The sequence below is a fragment of the Pelodiscus sinensis genome, chromosome 1, assembly GCF_049634645.1.
Source record: "Pelodiscus sinensis isolate JC-2024 chromosome 1, ASM4963464v1, whole genome shotgun sequence".
Classification (NCBI taxonomy): domain Eukaryota; kingdom Metazoa; phylum Chordata; order Testudines; family Trionychidae; genus Pelodiscus; species Pelodiscus sinensis.
This window is the reverse complement of record NC_134711.1, coordinates 16,959,213-16,986,656: the sequence shown is the minus strand read 5'-3', so window position 1 is coordinate 16,986,656 and position 27,444 is coordinate 16,959,213. Positions and strand designations below refer to the sequence as shown.

Sequence of the window (27,444 nt, the reverse complement as noted above, 5' to 3'; positions counted from 1 at the left end):
TCAGGGGAAAAATGGGTACAATTATAAAAGTTTCTTTCAACCTTAAGTGCATGTAGATTTTTGCACAGAAGATTTTTATTTCTGCTGAGTTTTTTCTGGTAAATTTTACTTGCCCCTCACTTTCAAAGTCCTTTTCAAATATCTCATTTGTTAGATATACTAATATATTTTGAGATACGTGTATGCAGCAAGTTTGGAAATGTTTTATAGTAACTATTGTATTTATACTATACGTATAATTTGTATCTCTTTTAAGTGTCAGATACTGTTCTGATTCTCCAGGTACTTAAAAAAAAGAAGTGCAAATTTGCAATAATATCATAGAAGTCAATGGATTTATAACAGTGTCAATCCAGTATAAGGCAGAGGAGAATCAGGCTGCTTATGTTTACAGAACTCTTGGGGACCTGTGTACTTGATTTCTTTGAGTAAAAATTAGAAATTTGTGGGTGATGAGGTATTCCTGGATTTGGAATTTTTTGTGGGGAATTCATGTTATTTTGTTTGAGTGCCTGCCCAATCCACTCAAACTCTGCCAGAAATACAGACATTATTCTGCATGATCTAGTTATCTAGCTGAAAATAGTGTGGGTAAATATGTTTACTTTTAGAAGCAGCAACAAGCTGAGTGAAATCATTGTCTTGTTTCACATTAATGTGGCTGAGTTAGTGACGCTCTTGTTTCAGGGTTTGGGAGGTCATGAGTTTAACTTCTGCAATTGGTCTTGCCCTCATAGAACTTAAATGAATAAGTATAACTGTGTGAATTCCCACAGTTTTGTTTCACTGACTCTGTACAACTTTTTTGGGGGGGAGGGAGGGTTCTGTAAGTTTGCACCGCAAGCATAGCTTTTGAAACAAGTGCTCCAAAACAAAACAATCTCAGCTGAAAGTTTAGGGAATGCTAAATTGTTATAGGAATCATACTTCAAATATGGCCTTAAACTGAGGCCCCATCCACTGTGTCTAGTGACTGTCCTGGTGAAATAAAAGTCACTTTTAAAAGTGATAACTTCAAAGTTTTGTCCATTTTCCTTGCTCTCAATAAAAAGGTTTCTCAATTTCAGGTGTCTGAAGCACATAGTGCCTGCTGTATTTAGCTACATAGTCACGTCACTATCAGCTTTTAATCTATTTATTTTATTTTATTTTTCTAATATTGAGCTTCACCCTAAAAATGCTCAGTATATGGAATATCCATACATCTGTGCCCATTCCGATTTCTTCAAAGATCAACTGATACAAGTAACATCAGAACATTTTTTTTAAATGACACATTTCACAGTATTTCTCATAGGAGAAGAGAGGCAGTTTTTCACATGGCTTGGACAAAACTATTTGAGTCCCTGGAGGTCAAGGGAGTTCCTTAAATTTAAGCTGAAAATTATCTGGTACACAGAGCAGTGAATGGAATTTGCTCTCTGCATAATATAACTTTTGTAAAACTGCACTGTCACCAATATATGAATGGTTTGAAGGCACAGCCCTATGTAGAGTGCTCTTCAATACTCCAGGTTCAAGGTGATGAAGGCATGGATAAACCTTGTAAGGCATGGATAAACCTTGCATTCAAACAAAGGACTTAGCATCTTAGCTAATTGATAGGAAGTTCTCTTTGCAACTGTTGCTTCTTGGATGCCAATTTGGGGAGTTGGCAAAATAAATGAGAAAAAATTCTTACATATTTGTACCCCTCATAATTCTTTCTTTCTTATTACTTGATCATTTACATATATCTGGTATGTCTCTTTAAGAGTTTCAGTGTTAGCTAGAATGTGTATGTTTTACAGTCTTGCCAGAACTTAGAGAAAAGCTTTTTTTTATTTAGAGAGAACAAAAATGTGGGAATGAGAGAATGCAAATCAGCCTTTAGTTTGTTACCTTGGGCTAGCATCCTCTTGGATGAACTTTAACAACTGTGGCTGAAAAACTCATAAACATTCAGTAACAATGTAGATAAATCAGAACCATTTGTTTTCTGTGAACCAAATTTCCAGGACACCAGCATTGAGAGGGGACATTATAAAAGGCAGAATGGTTAGTACAAAAGAAAGTCTGTACTACATTTTGAACTGGCAATAGTGTGCATTGCTTCAAGGTGGTAAGTACCTAAATAGTATGCATTCTGTATGCTACAACCAACAGTAACTTAAAAAGAGCTGTAGAGCATGATATCATTAAAATGTTTTACAGAGTGTTTTTACATTCACTGGTTCTTAACTAGGGCAGATCAGGAATTTTTCAGTGAAAAAAAATTTCATTACAAAAGGCTGATTCACTGAAAAGGTTCCTCAGATCAAGAATGGAGTTTCTGGCTACAGAAAGAGACACCCTTTCCCTCCAATGGTGTGGTGGCTATTAGACAGTTATCTAGCACGTGTCCAGGCCTGTTGACAGAAGGAGGCAAAAAGGGAAGTTGCCCTTGGGCCCAGTGATTCTAAAGAGCCCAGGGCTCTAAGTGCCACTGCTGCAAACACAGGAGCAGCAGTGGTCAGAGACCCAGGCCCTTTAAATCACTGCCAGAGCACCACACAGTATGATCTGGGTGGTTCTCACGGCTGACTGCAAGGGTGTGTTTAGACTACATGGCTCCATAGACGGAACCATGTAGATGAGTTTACTAGACATAGGAAAATGAAGCGGCGATTTAAATAATCGCCGCTTCATTTACATCAAAATGGCCGCCGCGCTGTACCGATCAGCTGTGTGGCGGCACAGTGAGGCAGTCTGGACATGCCACAGTTGACAAGGAAAGCCTTTGTCGACCGCTTTGGTATGCCTTGTGAAATGAGGTTTACCAAAGTGGTCAACAAAGGCTTCCCTTGTCGACCGTGGCGCGTCCAGACTGCCCCGCTGTGCCACCAAACAGCTGATCGGCACAGAGCGGCAGCCATTTTGATGTAAAGGAAGTGGTGATTATTTAAATAGCTGCTTCATTTTCTTATGTCTAGTAAACTCATCTACATGGCTCTGTCGACAAAGCCATGTAGTCTAGACATACCCCAAGGTAGAGGAGCCAGCACATTGCACTCCAAGTGGCGCTGAGGGCTGGCTTCCCTCAATCCCCCTGCCTTCTGCCCCACCAAGGCCCTGCCCTTTCCAAGAATCCGGAGCTACTCCCCTCGTCCACTTGCCCAGGAGCCGACAAGTCAATCAGCCCCCCAGCATCTGGCAGACTCACGTTGAAGTCCCTGTTCTGGGAGTTCTGTAGCCCAAGTGAGTGCCAGAGCTACGGGCTATTCTCATCTCTTTCTCTCTCCTTTCACACTGTTTTGAAAGCTCTGGTTTTCATAATAGTGCACAATGAAAACAAATCTCAAAACCTCAGAATTTTTTTTATGATAGACATTTCTAATTCTTTTGGTCAGCCCCAGTCTTAATCTTTCTGAACAGATGAGACACCACAGTTGAAGGTGATGTGGATCAATGTAAATGCTTCAGTGATACATGTATCATTCTATATTAAAAGTATAGTTGATTTCAAACTTTAAACTCTCCATCATGCAGTGTAATTCACTGTGTGACATGGCATAGTGTACTGCATGTATATCATTTGGCTGGCCAAAGAGTATTCCACTTTAACACAGACTGTTGTGAAGGACAAATCTTATTATGTTCAAAGATGTGATTCTATTTAGATTAAGAACTTAAATATTTAGAGGCTAAGGTACACATGTATCTTAATCTGAGTTTGGGAAATTCAGATTTGTATGTAGGTTATGAATATCCAATTTTGGTAGTGTTCATATCTATGGTTAAAATCTGTAAAATGGGGACAATCCTTCATTTGTCTGGCCTGTCTATTTAGTCATGCAAAAACTTTACACACATGCTTAACTTTACACACCATTATGTAATTCTGTCAACTCCATTGAGACTAATCTTGCTGCCTAAAACTAAGCCAGGACATAAGTATTTTCAGTTTCAGGAGCTTAGTTTTTAAGTTCTCTGGAGAAGAGACTGAATCTTACTGTGTATGTAGACCACCTAAAGGCAAACTTGCACTTAAAATTCTGTATTGACACAGCTGCACCAGTGCAACTGTTCTGCTACAGCTCATTAGTGAAGACACTCTATGCTGATGGAAGAGAGCTCTCCCAATGGTGTATTTAATCCACTTCCCTGAGAGGCAGTAGTTATGTCAGTGGGAGAAGCTCTCCCATCAACGAAGTGCTGTCTACATTGGAAGTCAGGTCAGTATAATTGCATTGCTAAGGGGTGTGGCTTTTTCACACCCCTGAGTGATGTAGTCATACACATATAGGTCTGTAGTGTAGACCAGACCTAAGTCTCTGCTGAGGCAATGGGACAGATCCAATGCTCACTGAAATCAATCAGAAGTTTCCTATTAGCTAGAATTGGCTTTGGAGCAGGCCCTTGATATTACTGTGATAAACATAACAACAATTAATAATCACATTTTTTTTAATGAGACTCAAATCTAATCCACACAAGTTTTGTTGTGAAATCAGGTTTGCAGTCTTAGAGGAACATGCTATCTTAGGAATTTTTCATCACAATTAATTTTTAGCTACTTGTAATTGCCACAGAAGAGGTTAATATTAGAATAGCATGGTCTTTCCACCACCTTTCTTTCCAGTAACCAAGGGGAACAGAATCATGAGGGTGCTTTTAAAACTGAATTATTTTAAACCTCAGAAAAGCTTTGTACCTAGTTTGGGTTGAGCTTTGGGCAGTGGTTCTTGATAGTTTTTACTTTTAGCCAAACCAGTTCACTCCTTCCTACATTTCTGTGCCAGATCCCTCTTTCTGCACTTCCACTACCCACACCTTCTTGCTTCTTCACATCATCTGTACCCAGACGTGCCCTGGCACACTGGTACACAACTAGTGCTGGGAGGATCAAGGAGTGGGAAGGTCCTGCCAATTTTGCACAAGCCAAGTCTGTCTGAACTGATACTAGGAAAAGCAGAGCTATGCCTGGCCACTAAGGCATGCACTGTACCGGTGCTCTTGATGCAACCTGCCTGTCTCAGGCACATGCTGCTGAGAGAGGCCACTGGTCCACAATCCCTTCACACACCCTCCTAATGTAGACAGTGGCTTAAAGCCACGTTCATGCTCTTCATAGCCCATAAAATCATAATGCAGCAAAACCAAAGAATAACAACAATGTAACATGTGATTGCCATTAATCATACCACTATCTCAATCTGAATGTATCCAGGATCTGTCCTCCCCATTCCCTGCTCCCAAATGTTCCAAAACGGATCAGATGGAAACTCTTTCATACTTTTGCCAACTGAAAATGAATAATAACAGCTGGGGCCAGTGAGAGGCTCTTGTCTGCTCTACATCAACATTGAATTGTTTTGTTTAGTTGTTTTGTGTCTGTGCATGTTTTAATGGTCTACCCTCTGCATTCACAGTAAAATACCTGGATGGAATATGATGTAATGATTAAAACACCGCAGAGCATTCAGACCTTTTTTCAACTCTCTGATCTTGGCCCAATTACTGTTTTTAGTTCTCAGAATGTGTCAATTCCCCCCAACCTTTCCTTCTTATCTTCTCTTGGCTGCACATCTACATTTTTTCTCTCTTTCATGCTCCTTCTAGCATTTATAATCTTTTATTTTCATCATAGCCCCTGTCCCATCACACCCAGCATGTCTTCATTTCTCCCCTTTACCTATTATTACTTAAGGAGGAAAACACCCCATTCATTATTGTAAATGTATGTGCTCATTAAGATGAGGAAGCGGTTCCATTATTACTAAGAGCAAGTCTACACTGGCAAGTTACTGCACAGTAAATTATCTCTCAGTGCTATAATTCCCAAGGTGTCCACACTGGCAAGGCATTTAGTGTGCACAGTTGCTGCACTGTAGGTAAACCACCACACCGAGAAGCTTGCTGCACTCTGGGGACCAGTGTGGATACTTGAATTGTTTGTTGAATTCTGACTCGCCTCCAGAAATGGCCCCAAATCCCTCAAGTCCCCTCTACTCCTTGTTTGGAAGTTATCTGTGTGCCCTGCATGCATGCACATATCCCCTTTCAGAGCTCCACTTCAGACAGCCTGATTGTGGTGCTGATTTGCCCCAGGACATAGAACAAACCGGTCAGATGGAATGCTCGTGATGTTGAACACAGAGGCAGATGTCTGTATGTGTGAGTGAGAGAGAGCGATGTTGGGGGTTTCCCCCTCCCCTTGCCTCAGGATGGGTTGTTTCCTGCCACTGTCTGAACTTACAAGACAGCATGATGACATCCCCCAAAACACATTGCATCTCCCCCACTCGGCATACACACACACACACTCCCTGTCACACACTCTTGCTTCCCCCAGCTTCTATTCAAATGCAGCTGTCATTGTGGCAGGATGACCATGGAACAATAGGATTGGGAAACCTGCATCATGTGTATGTGGCACTGTAAACCCTTCCCAAAGCGCCCTGCGGCCAGTTGCACAGTGGGATAGCTACAACAATGCACTGTTCTCTGTGGCATTGCAAGAAGTGCTGAAGTGTACATGCTCTATCATCACAAGGAGCACAATATGCACACATAACAGCAGTTTCCTGCAGTGCTCTGTGAGCAGCACTTTAACTGTCAACACTTTACATCTGCCAGTGTAGACATAGCCTAAGTAAACTATCAAAAATAGGAGGAAATACTGTAAGACAAAGGGGAGGGGAAATAATGGGACCCAACACAAAATCCACCACTTGTCTTTTCACATGGAAGGGGTAAAGCCCAGAGAAGGCATGAGGCTTGCTCCTGCCAATTAATTTCTTGTAAAGAGCCCAAAGTGAAATACAGATGTCCCATCTCATCAAATATAGATCAGGGCTGGCACTAAGCCATGCTGGGGGCTCCCTCAGAAATATTTGGGCCCTTCAAGAAGCCCGGCCTCACAATTGGGAAATTCAACTGAGGGAGTTGGAATGATAATGGGTGTGATTGGAAGCTGCCCTTAATACATAGATTTATATTAAATATACACATGGAGCCAACTCTAGTCTCAGAATATAGTTAAAAGCCTATGTAAAACAGAGTGCTCAGTGAAATTCCTTTCTTATTGTGAAGGTTGACTCCACCTCACATTAATAGGCAGAAATAATGGTTGGTTTGCATTGGCTCAGCAGAGGAATATTTGAGAGGCATTGGTCTCACACACCATTTGGATGGGCTGAGCCTCCTTTATGCATCTGGCTCACTGGCACCTACTGTTTAACTCCAAATGTCTTACAACAAGAGCTCATACAGGAGCAGAAAATTGTTCTTTTTTCCCCCTGTGGTAACATGATTATCGGGGCAAACTTTTGTAGTTCAAATCATGCTTTTGTTGGGATTGGAAATACCCCTGTAGGTTTTTCTAATCCCTCTTGAGAGAGACATCCTGGGGCAGTCAACTCATTTGTACATTCTCTATGGTTTTTTTCCCCTTTTTTCTGCTGAAGGGAAGAGCTGGTATTTTGCCAAGACCTGTTTAAATGGTAACCTATGCAGTTCATTCTAAAAACACTCATTTATCATTCACAAATTAACCTTGTAACAGGATAGCTGCTCTTATTTTCATTGTCATTTTGCCCTTTGGATAAGAGATTGCAAACACATAGAAATCCAGCCGAAAGAGCAGATGTAATGTGAAGAAGGTAACTCTGAATGGCATCACCATAATTATAAGCAAAGATAAGTAACCATACATCTTCATTTTCCACATACCAGATCTATTAATAATAGAATGAAATGTAATTTGTGCTAAATATTGTGCAATGCCTCATGCCAGCATCATAATTGCTTTCAATCAGGATGAATCTTAAATAGAAAAAAAGGTTAGCCTTGAATACATGCCCAGTAGTAATATAAAATGATTAAAAATGGTATGTCCCATTTCTTTGGCTTCCAAAGTGATTTTTTACATGAGGGATTTTATAAACAGCATGTTGTATGGTATGAGTTTGTATGGGACTATTGTGCTTTTTTAAAAAAAAATCACACACATACATTATAGTGAAGGAGAAAAACATCTAACACAAATAGCTTGGTATAATGAAAGATACAACAGATGTAACCCTTTATTGTAAACATGAAGCCTCTTTCAAATTACGCCTTGTAAAAGCATTGCAGGCAAAATTAAAGGAAGGGTCATGATTTGTGTAGCAGGTTTGGAGGTATGATTTGCTCCTCTTTTTTTTTTTTTTTTTTTGTAAAGTTTTATGGGCTGTATTCATGCACACTTTGAGGCTTTTCTGTCAAAAGGACTTCCTTGTAGAGGAACATGCTGCAAAATGTGTGATTTCTGACACCTCTCTTGATCCTAGCAATTCAGGCCTAAATTTACGTTTTCTGTCATGTATCTTGCTCTACTGGGGCACAAAGAAAAGAATGCCTTTTTTTTTCATGTGGTGACACCTTTCTTCAGACTGCCCTTCCTCCCCTTTGGGCATGCACATATATTAAGTATTTTGAGGGGATGGCCTCTTTGCTTGAAGGATGGGTTGAGCTGAACAAATTGCAGGGAATATGTTTGTTTAGGATGTAAGGGCCTAATTCAAAATCCACTGAAGTCAATGGAATTGTTTCTATTGAGTTGATTGGTCTTTGGATCAGTGCCTTAGTCCTTATTCCAGTTCATGAATTGTTTGAAATTTGACTTTTTAAAGTTAAGTTAGCAGTAATTAGTCTATTTATACAAATAGATTTCAGCCAACGGTCCATTCTTCATGGATCATTTGCTTTAGCTGTTTACTATTTTGCTGTTTGTTACTTGAGTGATTGGTCACATGGTATTGTTTCTGCACAATGGTTGAAATGACTGAAACTTTTAAACAGATAAACTACTACACTAGTAAGTAGAGAATGGACCTGCTCATATGTAAGCATCCTTAGTGCCGTACCAAGAAGGGTATTCCTATAGCATATAGTTATTCACCAACCACTGGTATATGCAAAATCCCACTTGAACAAATAAGTGCAGTAGAGCACATTGGAAAATGCAGTAGAGTGTGTTTTGCTAAAAGTTATATATATGTTTTCAGTTTTCAAAAACATCACTTACTCAAATATTTTGCTTTCAGGTTCAGCTTTAAAAAAAACAAAAGAAAAAAATGATGGGCAAAAACATGAACATTTTTGCATCTGAAATAAGAACATTTTCCATTGGAAAAAAAAATTAACGTTACTTGTTTTCTTCCTCTGCAGTTATGTGCTCCATATAATCAGGAGGACATGTCTTAGAGAACAATTCAGCATAGATAGAATGATTGGAGAGATCTAAAAGATATACTTCAGTGGAAGCTATGTACTCATATTGTTGAAAATTTTGCTTTGGACGAATTACATATTTCACAGTAACATATCTAGTTTGCCAAAATTTTAGATGAAAAATAACCAAAATGTTCCATGAAATGTATGCATAAAGTCAGACCTCTTCATTGCAATAAGGTTGAAGTGCTTTCTTTTGAATTATTATATGTTGTAAATCATAAATTTGAAATGATAAAATCAAAATGAAGCACTTGGACCTTACTGAAGCTTTGTTTCAATAGTGTTGAAAGAAAATATTCTGATAAGATGATTTCTAAGTATCTGAATATACATTTTCTGGGCATTTTGTTCTGTGGGAAAACTATATATTTTTTTTAATTTGGTTCACATTTGGGATGCAGGGATATTTTGTAATGTGACTTTTCTGTAGAATAGAAATTCCAGGTTTTGAGTTGTTCCAGTGACAGTATTGTGAAGTCTAAGCCAATCCCTGGTCTTCACTAGGAAAGGTGAGTTTGACCAATGATATTTGTCCTACTGTTCATGGAATTCACATGTGATCTTCTTTGCTAAGTGTCTGTAGTCTTGAGTAGCATGCTACAAGGTCAGAGGAAACAGAAACTGACAGCAATCAGGTCTAAGCAAAGCAAAAATACAAAATGAAAAAGCAGAAATGGAGATTCTCATGGATAGTTCCTTTTGATTTATTTGAGGGTCACTCTCAGCTCTTGCCATATTTTGCTTATTAATCTACTCTGTAAACTTCCTGAGAATAGGGACCAAGCAATTCTATTTGTTTGAGAGCCTATGGGGGTTTCTATATAAGAAGCCATAGCATGTGTTATTAAGTGGCTGATATTTAACAACCCATGTAGGTATGTTAGCCAGTTCTGGTGCTTGGAGGAAGGTATCTAATTGCCCTCTTTTCCATTTTCTCCCATTATCAATAAGCTGTGGAGACCTTGTCCTTTCATACACCTGGTCTACACTAGGGGATTAGATACGTAACTTCAGCAATGTTAATTGCATAGCTTAAGTCAAGAGTTAACTCCCAGGCAGCTTTTAAGCCAGAGGCAGCCAATGGTGGTCTAACCCAAAAGACATAAGATGCCATCAGGGAAGCCATCTATTAACCCACAGGCAGCTTCTAAAAAAAATGAAATTTCAGAATTTGAGAGTCAGGTGCAAGAATAGCTTCCAGGCACACACTGCCACCAAAGACTTCCCATCATTCTTGTCAGTACATGAAGAACAGCATAGCGAGTCCATACATACCAATGTGGACAGATTTCCATTTTGTATGGGGTGGGGAAGAGCTATCCATTTAAGCCTATATGTTTAGTTTCATTGTTGAAGCCAATTGGCATAGCATTAATCCAACAAGTAAAACTTGAAGCATTTTTTGCTAAATACGTTAAGTCAACTCTTTGGTTGCAGCCAAGATATTATACACATTTCTCATATATTGACCTAATGCAGAGTTAACTGGGATGGATCAATGCTCTTGTGGAGTCTTGAACTGTGGATTAAAACACAAACATCTGAGTTAAGGATGTGGTGTCCTTGAAAATGTGTGTTTCTTCTAGCTGGTTTGCATTATATTTAATGTCACCATAAATTTTTGTCTAAAAATGCCTTTCTTTGGGGATTTGTTTTAATATCAGTCATCATGAAATCTTACCTGGAAAAGTTTTGAACATACATATTTACATAAGAACATAAGAACGGCCGTACTGGGTCAGACCAAAGGTCCTTCTAGCCCAGTATCCTGTCTACCAACAGTGGCCAGCACCAGGTGCCCCAGAGAGGGTTGACCAAAGACAATGATCAAGCGATTTGTCTCCTGCCATCCCTCTCCAGCCTTTGACAAACAGAGGCCAAGGACACCATTTTATCCCCTGGCTAATAGCCTTTTATGGACCTAACCTCCATGAAATTATCTAGCTTCTCTTTAAACTCTGTTATAGTCCTAGCCTTCACAGCCTCCTCTGGCAAGGAGTTCCACAGGTTGACTACACGCTGTGTGAAGAAGAAAAAAAATTAAGAGAATACACGATAAAATGTCTCTTTCATTTTAGGGGAGGGGCACCTTTTTGGGGTCAGGGGTCATTTACCCACAGAAAAATCAATTGGGGGCCACACGCAAGTGAAAAGCAAAAATAAAATAAAATAAAATAAAATAAAATAAAACCTCACTGAGGCAACCACCAAGTGAGAAGGAGAAGGACATTTCCCACATTCCCCTCACACACCACAGCCTTGAAGGGGGGGAGGGGGATCAGGCTAGTAGATTCTGTATGCTCTAGCACTGCAGGGGGACAGCTGGGGGTGGGAAAAGGGGGAAGCGCTGGAGCACCAGTATGGGCTCCCCAATGCTGGGGAGTACACCCTGAGTCTTGGGGGCTAGATCCAGGAAAGTCGGGGGCTGCAGCCTGAGGTTCCCCATCCCAGTTTTGGGGCTATAATTACACATTGTTGTACTACTTATATGAATTTCTATTGTGTTAAAACCACACATTAATTATCATTTGTGTGACAGTAGCACCTATCAGCCCAAGCCTTGCCTGGAGTCCCTCTGTACCTACATAGAATCAGAGTCAGTCCTTGCCTTGAAGTGCTTTTTACAGATAGATAACTGAGGCGCACAGAGCAAATGCAGGTTTAGCACCTCCCAGAACCAAAACACCCGCTTCTTAGGGTGAATGTTCATTCCCTTTGCAGTCTCTGCTGTGCTTGCCAGATAAAGTAGTGACTTCTGTGATGTGAGGACCCTGTCCATCTGGCCCACCACCAAGCACATTACAAACACTTCTACTCAGTGATGATGCAAGTTGGCTTTGAACCAGCACCCTCACCAAGAAAGGCTATCAAGCACATTTCCATTGCTCTAAGCCATCTAGTCTCGCTAGATCAGTGCTATGTCTTATAGTAATGATAAAACATTCTTCAGAAACCATCAGCACCTTACTGGTTCCATTGTTACTTGTTCAAATTCCTAAGAGTTATTAATATTTGGGGCAAAATTCCTAGTGGGCTTGAAGTAGAGTCTTGCATGCATAAAGTCAAGTAGCTAAATCCTGATGCTTTGTTTTGAAACCTTCTTCCCACTCCTCCTCCCTCCCCCCATTTCACAGTGTCTTGGTGGTCGTTCCAATTATTTCCTGTTGCTTATGTAATACAGAAACAAAAATGGTGCTCATCATATCATTTTGCTAACAACCTCTTTGAAGGGTAACATATCACTGGATATATTTCATTATCTTGGAAATATTCTAGCTTTCGACCTCTATCAGCCTAAAGTTAGAAGCAGCGAATCTATACTCATATACTAGGTATCAATAGGGATGGAGTATCACCAGTGAAAATTCATTTGGGACAACATGAAGTGATTAAATGTCTCCTAGGTTTACAAATGAGAGGTCATGGTGCCTTCACATTGGCTGAATAGGTAAAAAAATGGAGGTAAATTGTATTTTGTTTAATTAGAAATTTCCCAGCTATCTCTGATAGTCAGGATATTTGCTTCTGTTCTTGAAATACAGGCAGTCCCTGGGTTACATGGATCCGACTTACATCGGATCCCTACTTACAAACAGGGTAAGGCAACCCCGCACTAGCTGCTTCCCCCCAGCAGACCAGGAAGATGCGAAGCTAGCGCCCCCCCCCCCCCCCAGCAGACAAGGGAGACGGGGATCGGCTTTTCTCAGCAGACACCTCAGCTTGAGAATAAAGGACTGAGGGAAGTGAGGTGTGGGAGAATAAAACTGAGCTCTGGAGAAATGTTTGGATAGAATTTCCCCTACAATATGTACCAGTTCCGACTTACATACAAATTCAACTTAAGGAACAAACCTCCAGTCCCTATCTTGTACGTAACCCGGGGACTGCCTGTAGGATGCTAGTCCGAGTTTTTTACTTACTGAATATCTTATCATTAACCATTAGGTATATTTGACTCAAGATCATTGGGGACAACTCTGAGAAATATACAATTTAAATGTTCCTGGTGTTTGCACTACATAAGTCTGGACTATTGTAATGTACATATCACATGCAGTATTGGGTAGCTTAAAATTCTACAGATTGAAGTGAACTGATGACTTAATTAACTTCTACTTAGGTAGTTATCTGCTTGAAGGCCATTCAGGAGGCATTAAGCTATTTGAGGGTGACAAATGAACATGCATGAGGAACCACACGCCACCCAGTGGGAGACCTGACAACAAACATAATTTATTTCACTAGTGGTGCCAAAGTGGGTATTTGAGCTGAAAACTTAAATATGTGCCACTGTCTTAGGAGAAGTGGAAACAGTGTGGTTTTTGTCTGAACTAATTGATTGTGCATAGTTCATAATATATATTTCCATGGGAAAGCTGAAGTTTAATGTCATTGATCATCCATCATGCTATGGTTTTATGTACTAGCCTAAATGGTATAAAAGGATAAATAATTGCAAATACTTTTGAAACTGGTACGGTTATAAAAAACTACTTTATCTCCACTTCCCTCTCTCCCCCCACAAACAATGACCACAAACTGAATCAGGATTAACTTTGGAGCTATCAAATATATTTATAATTGTTCTGCAGTTGTTGACAATGAGGTATAGATACAATCTCAAAGGTTGTTGGATTTATTCAATTTTATTTTAATTTATATAGTGACGGTTAGTGTCAGCCTTTAATTATGCACAAAACCAAGGTTTCCTAAATGAAAACTTAAGATCAAAGGGTATGAATAATGGCCTTAAAGCATCTCTTCTTACACAAGCAACTCTTAGCCTTTTTTGCTGTCCTTTGGTATAAATTAAGCACCTTAGGATAAATGATGAATAAAACATGAAGCACAGAAGGTTTAGATTTCTCAGAAGATGAACGGCTGGATTACAGATGGGAACAGGAGCATGGGAAAATATGAACCATTTACTTACAATAGTTTATCAGATTCAGTTTGCTAAAATTTCCCCCCTTTTCCTCTTCATTTCTACAAAGCTACTTATGCTGGTGCTAGGACTGTGTTGTGCTATATATAAAGATTTGGGCTTCACTTTTAAAAAAGTTCAGAACCTTAGAGCAGTGCAGTCATTCCCCTGATTTCAGTCATCATTAATTTTAGGGCCTGGTCCAATCCCTGGTTGTTAGAAACAATACAAACAAATCCAATTGCAATGGAAAAGAGGCACCCAATTTGTGCCTAATGAAGCACTAACTTAAAGGCCAACACATACAAGTCAAATTCTTTCCTATGTAATTTCCATTGCCTTCAGTGGTTTTACACATGAATAGTTGGGTTTGGTTGTATCTGATCATGTTATCGATACTGCAACCCATGAAAAATGGATAAAGGATAAGGTCCAAAGCCTACATAATTTTGAGTAGGCATTTATACTTAGAATTTGATTCTCTATGTTAAGTGAATAAAAGACACAGGATAAAAGCTGTGTATTTATTTTGAACAAAATGTTATGGTTTTGTGCAGTGTGTCAATATGCCACAGAAAAAATAGCTGTGCTAAATTAATTAATACTTTGGGAAATGATAAAAATGAAGATGTTTTGCTGCTATTTTTCTTTAGTAATTGTCTATTTGGCATTATTCTTTGAATGTGTGACAAAAGATTTTGGATCATGATCACAATGCTTGAAAATGTTTTTCTTTTCCTTTTGAGCAATCCCAAATGCATAACAGGAAGGAAAGTGGCATTTCTCAAACTGTGATATCTCCATATGATCTATTCTTTAAGCGAGGCTCAATTGTCTGTTTTCCTGAAAACTTTAGCATCCCGGGCTTCAATCCATAACTCACTGAAGTAAGTGAGAATCCTTCCATTGATTTTATTGAACTTTGGATTGACTTCATTGGTTGTTGCAATAAGCCCCAACAGAGCTTAGAACCTGTTAAAAGTGTGTGTGTGTGCATGCCTGTATGGTGTGAATGTATGTAGAGTATCTATATAAAAAGAAAAATAACAATACAACAAAATAAAATACCAAAATATTGCAAGGGAAATAGGGAAATTTATTTCCAGGCTAGGCTTTTTGTCCCCCATCGCCCATTAATTCATGGATGTAACACATTGGTATGATGACATTGTAGAAGCTAATAGATTCCAGGCAATACAACCACAATAAGATTATACTATATGAACAATTTGAAAACCCTTATTAGTCAAACAGCTCTAGGAAACAAAAACATTTTATAAAATATTGGATCACTCGTATTTACGCACTCAGAGATAAACGTAGTTCATCATGACAAATAAATCTTCAGGAGACTACATAAGTAGATTCTGAATAGTTCATTTGTAACTATGATACCATTTCAAAAATAAAAGGAGTCCACAAATTATGCTTATTAGGAGTTCAGTTGTAGTATTGAGGCTTAACACTGAATTAATGCTGAAAAATGTGGGGTAATGGGCTGCACTCTTTCCGCAAGAATCCTCCTACACCTCCTTGGTTCATAGGGGTGCATATGCATTGTGCACTGCTATGCCACTGCATGGAGTACAGCATGTTCCCTGTAGCATGAAGAGTTCTGAGTTACTTCTCTATCTACTCTACCTTATCCTGCCCCCTTTGCCATGAAGTGTGGCCTCTTGGGAGAAGTGAGGAAATAATTCTGCTTGGCTGTGCCTCTTGACTCCATGCCCATCCACTGTGTACATGTGTAAGGATAGATTTTGACCCAGTTAGTTCTGTTTTTTCAGTGCTTTCTGTATCTCCGTTTAAAACCACCGTGAACAAAGCAATAAAAACATGTTGTAGGAAATAATTCTGTGCCACCTCCGCCCATGTCTATGGACTCACCATGCCTTTGGTGGCTCTGACAACTATGATTCTGTCAATTACATCATTACACTGATCTTGTGAGACAACACTGAGGCTATGTCTAGACTGCACTGGAAACTGAAAAAAGATACACAATTTGCAGTACTCAAATTGTGTATCTTTTTCCAATTTACTTTCAAAAAAGGCTCTTTCGAAATTTGGCATGTCTACATGGCACCAAATTTTGGGAAAAGATACTCTTTCAACCCATCCCTTACTCCTCATTGAACGAGGTTTAAAGGGATGGCAAAAGAGTGCATCCATTCTTTTGATTTTTTTTTTTCGAAAAAACAGATGCATTCCTTGGACGCGGCATTGCTTTTCTGGGATACTCTGGTATCCTGAAAAAGCAATGCAGTCTAGATATAGTCTGACATAGGCGGCCCTTTATGGAGGAAGAAAATAAGAATCTCTCTTTTCCTTTGTGGCAGGTCCCTCATGCAACATTTAGAGTTTTGCAGGGACATCAGTCTTAATGCCTATTGCTGATTACACTAATAATAATAATTTCACAATTTTGAACTCTCCCCATCTACTTTATTCACTTATTCTCTTTTGTCATATACTTTGACTTTAAGCTCTTTGGGTACCTCTACACAGTCCCTGGCAGCGAGCCTTCCAGTGAGTCGACAAATTCAGGCTCCTAGGTCTCACACTGCCATGCTAAAAATAGCTGTGTAGACTTTGTAGGCTCTGAAGCCTAGGGTGAGTGGGATTCAAGAAATTCAAAGTGCCAGTGACACAGATGTATTGAAAATGTTAATCTGAACCCCCTGTGAAGCTGGACTAGGAGGCTTGGTGTCCTGTTGACATGCTGGTGCTGTCTTTTCATTATGTGTATGTACGGCACAGGGTTGATACTAAACTGGGCCCCATAAGTGGGTATATCAATCCAAATAAATAATAGAACTTTTACAAATAATCACTACTACAATTCTGCTGCATTGAGTTATTACATAGTACCAATGTGCTTATCTTGCATTTACAAAGTACTATGTGGCATTTCCACTAAGATTAGGCTCTGCCATATAATGGCTAAGGAAACCATGTGCTTAAAAGGTTTCATGGAAAGCTGCTGCGGTGGTTTTATGGGCTGAAATGGTCACCTATGTTCTTCTCTTAGTAATGCTAGTTCAACCTGACGGGAGTAAAAGGATTAGGACTTGAGGAAAATGTGACTGAGGGTTACTGCTGTAATTCTTTCTTTCCTTTCCTTTTTTTCTTTCATAATTAGTTCAGGCTCTTCATCAGCTCATGTCATCCACATTTATACATTGTTTATTATCCTCACCATTTATTCCTGCTTTGTTGGCTTTTGACATTTTTATATCATTGCAAAGGAGGAAATTATAGAGCAAATTAACTAATTATAATTTTAGCTTCTTCGTCTTATTTAAAGCAAAGAGGAAATGTGACTCCAAGCCCAGTTCCATCAAAGACATCATTGGTTTCAATAGTATATGGAGTACAAGCTGAAAATATGTTACAGCTGTGCTGATTTCTTTGCAATAATTTTGAATAGCTGGCTATCTGCCACACTCGACAGTTTGTGAACATGGTGATTAATTTAGCATTCATGTTGCTGCTGTTTTGGCACAATTAATATGAATGACATGCTCCACCACTTTCCAAATGGATATTAGAAAAAGAGTAATGATTATATTTTTGGTCACATCATGTTCCATTGCCCCTTAATAACACACACAGTATAATGTCAAATATTAAAGAACAAAGGATATTTTGTAAGATGACCTGTAAATCACTGGGGATAATCTTACTTAGTAAATGTCTGCTACCAATTTAGAGAGTTGGTTTCTAATTTTGGAAGTTTCCTGGAGAGTTTCATCAACTGGATGTCCATGAATACCAAGATGTTCCAAATATTCCTGGACTCCTTTGTGAATCCAGAGACTTCCAGACTACAGGTTAATCAATCAGCTATTTGCAACACTTTCTGACATAGCTCAGAAATATGTGTCTGATCTTAGTCCATCCATGTTTCAAAAGTTGATGCAATAGACTTTCTTTGCCAGGATTATTTTTAAAATATTTTTGTTCCTGAAAATCTTAATGCTTGTGAAAGGTGGAAGACTAGAAGCTATGAAGTCACAGAATAAATTTGTTAGGGAGGAAGTCGTGTTGCTCAGTCCTCACCTGGATTGTGGCCCAGAAATAACTCCATGGGCATGCATTCACTGTAGAGTTACATCTCACTAAATAGCTGAGCCAGGATGAGTGCAGCCACCATGTGAAATAAACTCAAGCTATTGGGTCCACATTTGCTCTGTACTCATTCTTGTATGATGGTAAGAGTTGTGGGGGAAATCCCATGGTGCTTTACACTGTAGTATGTTAAGCTGTTTTATGAATACTCTCTCAGTGGAAGACTTTGTCTGTCCTGTCTGGGAACACAAGGGTAATTGTGGGAAGGCACTGGAAGACCAGCAGCAGTCTGGAGTTATTAGCCTTCATCCATCCCACAGAGTGGTTATGTAAGCAGCTGATCAGTTGTGCCCATTCAAGCTTAGCCTCTTAGGCCAACCAACTAAAGCTAAAATCACTACTGCATTTGAGTTACTGGGTTTGTGTGTGTGGTCAGAAAACATTTCCAAATTAGAGAAAACACTCAAATTATCATTTGAATTATCTTTTTAGTGAAGACAAACCCTGTGAGTTGTGAATGGAATTAATCCTAGCTGCTGCTTCTGCTGCTCGTGTTAATGGCGTGCACGCCTGTACTCTGTAAACTAGGGGTTTGTCCTCACAGTGGGGTAATATGTTATACCGGAGAGAGGAGTTCTAAATTGACCTATCATGGTGTGCATTCACTAATTGGTTTGCTTTATCAACGTGCTATTTGAAATTATATTAAAGTGCAGTAGGAAGTTCTTAGTGAGATTCCTGTGGACCAATTGTTGTTCAACTTGTCGGTGCATTTTACAAATCCCACCTCCAAAGAGTGAATTATTTAGTTAGACTCTGTAACTAAAGAGCAGATTAATTTTCTCAAAACTTTGGTGTGCTGCCATGGATATAGTTACAGACATGATGTGGCCATGATGTGGTTAGCTTAGCTTGGGCCATTATGTGGCTGGCTTAGCTTGGGCTAGGAACACAGAGCATTCCCTCCCAGCTTGTGCACCCAGAGGCTATTCTATTATAGGCAGACAAGGCAGCTGCTGGTTGGTAGATATCTGGGATGGTAAACTGACTTCAGGACCCTTCAGGAATGACAGCAGCAGGGGAGGAGGTTGGCTATGCTGCTCTGTGAAGCGAGTGATGGCCAGCTGGGGTTCTGAGCAGCAGAAAGCACCTCTCAAACTGTGGGGAAAATGCTCCTTCTATCTCCTCAGCCACACCCTGTCCCTTGTACATGTGAGGTTCCTTGTACATTGCTGTGGTGATTAGAGAGGCTCAGGCATTTTTCCAGTAGCACTGTGAGTGCTGCTGGAATTTCAGTGAACCATACAGCGTTCTTTCTGTCTCCATGTTGCTACCCAGCCATTACCTGCCTCTTGGCACTTAGACCCTGCTGCCTGGCCAGCCCACAGCCCCTGCTCCAGCCACTGCTGTGGAGCCATACAGTCATATTGGGACTCCACCATGTCTAGCCTGTGGAGGCACTGCCACTGTGCACCCTATGAGCCCGAGGGTAACAAGCTTCTCAGGGGTATGGGAGTGTAGGATTTTCTGGGATCAGGCAGGGTTGCAGTCTGGGGTGCAAAGTGTGGGGGGGGGGGGCTGTGAAGGGAACCGACAGTGTAGGGTTCAATGTTTGAGGGAAGAGGAGCAGGGGCTGAGGTGTGAAGATCCCTTCTCTTTCTACTGGGAAGGAGCCTTTAGGTGAGAGAATCAGCGCCCTCAACCTGGGTGACTTTGTGAAAAGCAGGGGTTCATGCTAGCTATTAACTGGGGCCTTACGGGCTGGGAACTGTCCCCTGCTATTGCCTGGCTCCCATTAGGTGTCAGTTAAACATCTCTAGGAGGCAGGAGCTGCCATTTTCCAGAAGTGCTGAGATGAGATACACTTCCATTTGGAGCCTGGTAGCTGGGTCCAACCCACCCAGAATTGGCCTCCGGGAAGATTGTCCCAGGCTGGGGTTATCACTCATGCAGGAGGTGAGTTGTGGCTACTTGCAAGGCTGGGGGGGGGGGGGGGATTTTCATCTTGGCCTACCCTCGCTCTACCCATTCAGATGTCGAACTGTTCCCATCACTTGGGGGCTGTCCTTAGGACCCATCAGCCTCTGACTTAGCTGCCTGAAATTTGAGGGTGTGTTTATGTGTATGTCAGCAGTGCTCTGTGTCTGCTGTCACCTTCTAAAGCAGTAGGTGTGGAGAGCAGCACACTGAGGAGGCAGATTGTTTCTGTGTGCACCACCAGAAATTGTAGTGAAAATCCCAGTTCTTGTGTACAAGAGTGCAAAGAGAGAGTGGGACTACAACAGTACCAGTGTCTTTAGACTCCTGGAAGGGGCTATGCCAGATTTCAGATCAAATTTGTCATGGGAGGAGTACACACTGTACCCTTTTAAAGTGTGCAGCCGTACTTATTCTGACATGCACTTTCTCAGCATAACCATCAATAATCTGCCTGCTTCTACAATAAAGCCACCCGGTTGCCTCTGGGGCCTACTGGTGGTGCAAATCCTTCAAACTCGCCTACCACATAAAAAAACACACTAAAGCCTGTGCTGCAAAACAAACAAACACATGCTGATGACAAAACATGGCATGAAAGGGCAGGCAACACTTCAGCTTGATTTAATAAAAGAAGCCATGAATTTACGACAAATGAGTATATATTTTTATCCTTCTTCTGATACTACTTTGAAAAATGCCTTTGATAATATTCTAGATAAACAATCTGCTTGCTCTAAGTGCCTGTGGTTAAAAACATAGTTGGCACTGGGAGATGTTTTTTGCTTTCAGCTCTAAACTTTTTTTTTATGGTAAAACTGGAAATTTTTAGATTGTCTAAGGTGATCTGAAAAACAGAAGAAAGTCTCTTTCCTCCAGGTAAGTGGAGGATGGCACAGGCAGCCGCAATGTAGGAAGCTGCAGTCCTTAGCTTCTTCAAGACTCTGGTCCTGCTTGCTGCTCTGCACTGGCAGACTCCTGTGCCCACCTGTCTGCAGCCCCATTAGCTATGCCTACACTTCAAGGAAAAGCCCATGGTACCAAGTTTTAGAGACTGGCTCCTAGATGCGCCTACATATTATTCCCCTTATTTACTGGCATGTCTAAATGACTTTCCATGTGCTCTAGGAGTATGTGCCATAAAGTAACAAGCCTTTAAAAGTAAAACAATGAAGACGTTGGTTAGGTTACACTACAGATTTTGTTGACATAATTGTCACTCAGGGGTATGAAAAATCCACACCCCAGGTAATGTAATTATACCAACATAACTGCATTTGTAGGTACCGCCATGCTGACAGCAAGCCTCTCAGGCCGTGTCTACACTACACCCCTCTATCGGCAGAGGGATGTAAATGAAGCACTTTGAAAGTGCAAATGAAGCGGGGATTTAAATATTCCGAGCTTCATTTGCTTAATCACATCATGGCGCTGTTTCGAACAAGCACCATTTCAAAACTGAAATTGCAGTTTAGACACGTTTTTTTCAACAACGGGGAGATTTTTCGAAAGATTTAGTACACAATTCACAGCAGGTTTCAGATCTATTTTACTATGTAAATTCTACCACAGTACAACTGAACTTCAAAAAATAGGAATGATACAAAACTGAAGAGACTTGTTAAACAGAAGCTAAATGGAACAAACACAAGAGTGAAATGTCTGCAAGCTGCCTGGAAACTCTTAAAAATGCAATAATAGTAGATCAAATTAAATATATACCCCAATTTAAAACTAAAACCAAAAACAGAAAGAGGACCAAAAAAAAATACCACTATGGCTAACAGCAGAATCAAAGAGGTGGTTGGAGACAAAAAGGACATCTTTTTAAAATTGGAAGTCAAATCATATTGAGACAGAAGGGAACATAAATTCTGTCAGGTCAGGTGTAAAAGCTAATGAATTCTTTGCATCCATCTTCATTTCAGAGGATGTGGGGTGATCCCCACACGCAAACCATTCTTTTTAGGTGACTTTAGAGGTGGTTTTAAAACAATTGATACATTAATTGGTTATAAGTCACCAGGATCAGATGGTATTCATCCAAGAGTTCCAAATGTACTCAAACATGAAACTGTCGCACCACTAACTGTGCTTAAATCAGCCTCTGTACCAGATGACTGGAAGGTACTAATATAATGCCAATATTTTTAAAAAGCTACAAAGGTGATCTTGGCAATTACAAGCTTGTAAGCCTAACTGGAGTTCCAGATAAATTCGTTGAAACTGTAGTAAAGAACAGACTTATCAGACACATAGATGAACATAATATGTTCGGGGAGAAGTCAACATGACTTCCGTAAAGGAAAATCACACCTCACCAATGTGTTAAAATTCATTGAAGGAGTCAACAAGCATGTGGATAAGGATGCTCCAGTGGATATAGTGTACCTGGACTTTCAGAAAGCCTTAGATAAGTTGCCTCAACCAATGCTCTTAAACAAAGCTAAAAAGCTAAAAAGAAAGGTCCTCTCTTGGGTCAGAAAGGCTATGTCGACACTGCAGTGCTATTTTGGGATACCTGTAGTATCTTGAAATAGCTATTTGGCATCTTTTGAGCACACCCATTATTTCAAAATATAATGGGCTCACTATTCCGACATCCCTGTAAACTCATTCCACAAGGAGTAAGGGATGTTTCAGAATGGTGGTTTATTTCAAAATAACTGCTGTGTACACAGCACCAAATATCAAAATAAACTATTTTGAAATAACATCGAAATAAGATGTGTAGCTCAAATTGCATATCTTATTTCAACCTATGGTGCAGTGTAGACTCACACTAACAGTTTAAAAGATAGGGTAGGAATAAATGGTCAACTTTCATAATGGAGGGGACCAGTGCTGTTCAACAAATTCATGAATGATCTAAAATATGTAAATAGTAAAGTGGCAAAGATTGCAAATGGTTCAAAATTAACTCAAAATAGTTAAGTCTAAACTGGATTGATGAATGACAAAGGGATCTTACAAAACTGATTGGACAAAAAAATGGCCAATGAAATTCAGGGTTGATAAATGCAAAGAAATACACTTTAGAAAACTAAATCCAAACTTTATTTGGAAAAAGAATGAGGGTCTAAATTAGCTATTATCACTTAAAAAAAAATCTTGGAATTAGTGTGGATATTCCTCTAAAAAAGCTGTTCAGTGTGCAGCATCTATCCAAAAAAGAAAAACTGTGTTAAGAACCAGACGGAAAAATATAGTTAATAAGACAGAAAATATGATGTCACTATATAAATCCATGGTATGACGAAACATTGAATAGTACATGCAGTTCTGGTTGCCCTATCTAAAAAAAAAGATGTATTAGGATTGGAAAATGTACAGAGAATGGCAACAAAATGATAAATGGTATGAAACAGCTTAAATATGGGAAGAGATTAAAAAGATGGGCAATGTTCATCTTAAAAAAGAGACAATAAATCAGGGATATTATAGAGGCCTATAAAATCATGAATAATGTAGAGAAAGTGAATAAGGAAGTCCTGTTTATCCCTTCACATAACACAAGAACCAGAGGTCATCCGATGAAATTAATAGGTATGAGGTTTAAAACAAACATAAGGAAGCACTTCTTCATGCAACACACAGACAATCTATGGAACTCGTTGTCAAGGGATGTCATAAAGGCCAACAGTACAAGTGGGTTCAAAAAAGAATTAGATAAGTTCATGGAGGAGTGATCCATCATGGGCTTTTAGCCAAGATGGCAGAGACACGACACATACCCATGCTCGGAGTGTTCCTAAAACTGATTGCTGGAAGCTGGGACTGGAAGACAGCAAATGGATCACTCTATAAATTGCACAGTTCTGTTAATTCCTTCTGAAGCATCTGGCACCAGCCACTATAAAAACATATAATACTGGGCTACCCAATACCATTTGTCTGACTCAATATGTCCATTCTTGTGTTCTTAAATTCAGATGCCCTGGATTACATTTCTACCTACGAAGTTACAAATACTGATGTTTTTTTATTAAAAGTTTACATTGAAAAAATGCAATCTATCAATATCTTTGTACTCAGGTCTAGAAATTTGAATGTAACTGACCTATAGTTTCTGTTTGTGCTGGAGGGGATGCTCTGTGCAAACCCAAATTAAAAACTGCAGCTTTGGATGTTTACCTATTTGTTATTCAGTAACTTCCGTCAGCTCTTGCAGGCCTGGCTCAGACTGATTCATAATCATTCATACTTGGCTCCAATATTGTGCATTTTTTTTCAGTGCCTAAACTTGTGAGGCCTTTTAATTTTTTTTAAACTGCTCATGAAAGCTTAGGGATTAGTCCTTTAGAAGGTCAGAATTAAATCTCTGCCTCTGAAAATTACAAGCAAAAGGTTTTTTTTTCCTGCTTATTGATGGTCCCATAAAAAGATTTATGTCACCACTTTGGAGTTGTCTGGTGATGTCATGTCTTCTTTCAGGGCTCCTTATCTCCTCATTAGGGCCTGATCCTGCTCTTGCTTCCAGTCAGTTGCATTTCCCTTTTTTACTTGAATGCAAGCAAAATCAACCCTCTGTTTGTCTTTATTCACGTCTTCCTAATCAGTCACATCTTCCCTTAGCAGGGTAATGATAAAACTGCCACAAGCAAAAGAACGGTCTGGGTCTCCCTTTGTCTTGCAAAGTTAAAACAATGGGAGGACTTCCTATCCAAATAGCCAGGACTATCATATTAGAGATACATAATGAATTCATGTTCATTTGTGTTACAGTAGTATCTAGGTACCCTGACCCAAGACAGTGTTCCATTGTGTTAAGTGTTGTATATATGCAAAGAGACATCCCAGACCCAAACAGCTTACAATCCATATAGGCAAGACAGACAACAGGGAGGATACAGGAAATATTATCCCCCATATTTCAGCTGGGAAACTGAAGCAGTGGTTTCCATCCTTTTTTGTTCCATGGCACAGCTTGAGCTCCAGGGGCTTTTCCTCCCACTCCCAGTCTGCAACTGCTAGAGGATCAGGGAGGGACAAAGAAGCTTATCCTTTGCTAACACAGAAGGGGAGCAGGGAAGAGACCTAGAGGTAGGGTTATGATTGGTTGCTCTAGCCTTGGAGGAGGTGGGGCACTGAGGCGGACAACCAATCAAAAAGCAGCTTTCCCCCTCATTCTTGTTCTCACATGTAGAATTTTTAAAAAATTTCTCCACACTTCTTTCAGACCGATGAACAGTTACGTACACAAGGTGGAAGTGCTTCAAGAGAAAAGGTGGAGAGCGTCACATCCATCCCTGTCTGCTGATTTGGGTGCTCACTTGGATGTGAGAGATCTTAGTTCAAGTGTCTGCCCTAGACTGGGAACAGCAAGGATTAGAAACATGTCTTCTATATGTCCTACCCAGGGGGCAAGAGGTTACATTTGGATTTTTCTCTCTTCTTTTTGTTTTACTTTGTTTGGGAGGGGTGTTCTTTTTTGTTCTGTTTTGTTTTGGAGGGGTTTTGTGTGAGAAAGAGCTGGCTTTACATAAGTGCCTAACTTCAAGAGCGGAGTTACTGCTGAGAATCCTGAGATAAGACCCTCTTTCCAGATTGCCAGAAGCCTAGATCAATGGGAGCTAGACACTAATGTGCTTTTGTGGTTCTGGAACCTATACTCTACTCCTTTCCTTTACATTTCACTCCTGGCTAGCTTGGGAAGTTCCCTGGTCAGTTTGTAAGCTTCTGAGAATCCCTTCCTGAGACTAATTTTCCTGTATAATTCATGGAAAGCGTGGTTACCTAACTCAGAGCTGTGAATTCCAGGGGATAGAAATGCTTAAGTTCCCTTTATGAATCTAGCTCCATGGGTCACTAGAGTAACCCATACATGTTCTTGGTGTGGTACACTGTCTCATGTCTGGCATTGAGACGACTTATAGAGAGAATGAGTCTGCTCAACAACAAGAGGTCCCAGGTTCAACTCCATCCACAATAGATGGGTGTCTGCCAGCATCTCAGTACAGTTTTTAACTATGGAGGCTATTCACATGTGGTCAGGTTGTGTGGGGAAGATTATATTGTCTATGTTTGGAATCATTTGCAGTCCAGCTCTCAACTGTATTGAACGTGAACTCATCTTAGGAAAACAAAATCACATATCCAGAAAGATTTGGAGGTCAAATCTTCACCTAGATTATGGATTCTCCTCAGGCTTCAAAGCCATCTAAGCCTCCTCTGGCTAATATTTCACAAATGAAATTGAACAGCTTGGCTTCTGTTTAGTGGTTATTGGTAAGGATCAAAACTAAGGAACAGAGCCATTTTTTAAAAAAAGGAGTGCATTTCTCAAGAGAGATGCAAAATCATGATGCTTGAAGAATAATGTTGTTTTGTAATCCACAGAAGACCAATATGCTTCCATGTTGTTTTAGGTGGACTATATTTTTTGTACAGAAAGTAATTTAGCTTCTATTCATGTTCAATTTTTGGAATCTCTGTTGAGTATGCCAACTGGTATGACATGGAAGTGTCTTGAAAAAGGGATTCTTCTCCACGAAATTTGGGTGATGCCACTAGTTCATGGAGACCATTGAAGGAGCTAGAGATGCTAATGACTTTCACTAAGCATCTAGTATTAACTGCTACTAACTCATCACCTATTAAACCATCTTGTTAGTCTTTAAAGTGCTACATAGTTTTTCCTTTTGTTTTAACCATCTACTTATCATTCATCCAGTGATCTAGAAGTGAAAGGGTCTGTATTCCATTACCAATCCTGACAGCGATTCTGTCATCTGAAGCTTGAACTATTTACTTATCAGCATGGGGATATGAACCAATGCCTCTCCACTGCCACTATTATTTTTACATGTAAATAACATATAGTTTTTCCCTTGTTGTCTGGTGTCCTACTGACATAAATCATTCAGATGAAATTACTGCATTCAGCTGACTCTTGAATGCAGTGAAGTGGTGAGAAACCTGCTGTTCTTTCTAATGCAATTTGCTTGGTTCTTGAAAACAGCTTTTTATCAGTACTGTGGTAGTAAAAATTCAGATTTGGAAGTGGATCACAGCCAACTCTTCCACTTGTGCCATTAAGCATGTCTCCTAAAGTTATTTATATTGTGAAAGTAAAGGACTTCAAAGCCCTCCATTTGCTGTTATACAAACTATAGATATCTGCTATCGGGTCTTCCCTGACTAAGATGGGAACAGGAGAGATAGAAGTCAAGTATACAGTATTGCATGGTGTATGCTTTAAAGCTGCTTGCAAACTAATATGTTAGCCAACGACA

At 39.9% G+C, this 27,444-nt stretch overlaps 1 protein-coding gene across 3 annotated transcripts in view; it reads left to right on the top strand.

Moving 5' to 3' along the window:
* The window catches only part of SEMA3A (semaphorin 3A), a 446,406-nt gene that overhangs the window by 176,803 nt on the left and 242,159 nt on the right, over nt 1-27,444 (top strand). Inside the window, exon 1 of one of the 3 annotated variants that reach the window (XM_006117137.4) lies at nt 9,613-9,746. The exons of the other annotated variants lie outside the window; for them this stretch is intronic. The gene's annotated coding sequence lies outside the window, so the exon portion shown is untranslated. Of the gene's footprint in view, nt 1-9,612; nt 9,747-27,444 lie in introns of those variants that run through there. 3 annotated transcript variants of the gene reach the window in all.